At 33.2% G+C, this 1,231-nt stretch overlaps 1 protein-coding gene across 6 annotated transcripts in view; it reads right to left on the bottom strand.

The window, feature by feature from the left end:
- MDM4 (MDM4 regulator of p53) overlaps positions 1-1,231 on the bottom strand; it is a 35,964-nt gene that overhangs the window by 17,842 nt on the left and 16,891 nt on the right. The gene's annotated exons all lie outside the window — the stretch shown is intronic.

Raw genomic sequence — 1,231 nt, 5'->3', positions numbered from 1 at the left:
CCGCTCTTCATAGCAGCATTATTCATAATAGCCAAAAGATGGAAACAACCTAAATACCACTGACAGATTGAATGGATAAACAAGATGTGGTATATACATACAAGGAATAGTGACTTTGTTTGCCATCTCTTGACTCTGATTATAGAGTCTGTCTTTAGTCACAGAATTTAATTTTTTTCATTTTATATGATCAAATTTGTCTCTCTCATCCTCTTACAGCCTCCTTGGTTTTGTCTTTTTATTTTTTTTAATATTTATTTATTTGGTTGCACTGGTTGTGGCAGGCGAGCTACTTAGTTGTGGCATGCGAACTCTTAGTTGCGGCATGCATGTGGGATCTAGTTCCCTGACCAGGGATCAAACCTGGGCCTCCTGCAATGGGAGCATGGAGCCTCAGCCACTGCACTAGCAGGGAAGTCCCTCCTTGGTTTTGTCTTATTTAAGGTCTCTCTTATTCTAAAGTTTCAAAATACTTCCTAAATTTTCTTCTAATATTTTTTATTATTTCACTTTTTACATTTACATCTTTATCTCTCTGGAATTTGTTTTTGTACAAGGTTTGAGGTCTTCATTTGCTTCCTTTCAGTGATGGCCAATTAAGTCAAAACCATTTATTACATAAGCCACATTTTCCCCCATCAAATCAAATTCCACCTTTATCATAAATTAAGGTACATAATATATATATGGTGCAATGTTTATGAAACCACAAAACAAAATTATGTATTTTATGTTAGAGGAAAAGATCTGGAACAAGACACACCAAATTGATAATAGTGTTATCTCAGGGGGAAGGGACTTAGGCAGAAGGGAGAAGATGATTAAAGGAGTCTCTACAGATAAATACTTTATAAATACATGATAAAGACTTAATTTTTTATAAGAATATACTTACTATATTTACAATTTAAAACTGATTTTTAAAGAAAACAAACTATATACAATGAAGTGAGAAGGAAGACAAATATAACTTGGCCCCAAATCCTCCACTAGCCATCCATACCCTAAAACAGGATAGGTGTTTAAAATGTGCCATTTTGAGCAATCTATAACCTCCAAATATTTAATCAATGATCAATTCAAATTTATAAGCATTGATACTGTTTACTAGTTTCCCTAATATGACATTTAAAAAAGGAATCTTTTCTGCTCTGAATGAAATCCTACAGTCAGTGAAGTCAGTTACATGACCCAATTTAATTTTTAAAAACTTAAAGAAAAACAGGAATGC

The sequence above is a fragment of the Lipotes vexillifer genome, unplaced genomic scaffold (assembly GCF_000442215.2).
Source record: "Lipotes vexillifer unplaced genomic scaffold, Lipotes_vexillifer_v1.1 scaffold1122, whole genome shotgun sequence".
Classification (NCBI taxonomy): domain Eukaryota; kingdom Metazoa; phylum Chordata; class Mammalia; order Artiodactyla; family Lipotidae; genus Lipotes; species Lipotes vexillifer.
The sequence above is the reverse complement of the archived record's forward strand: the minus strand, read 5'-3'. Positions and strand labels throughout refer to the sequence as shown.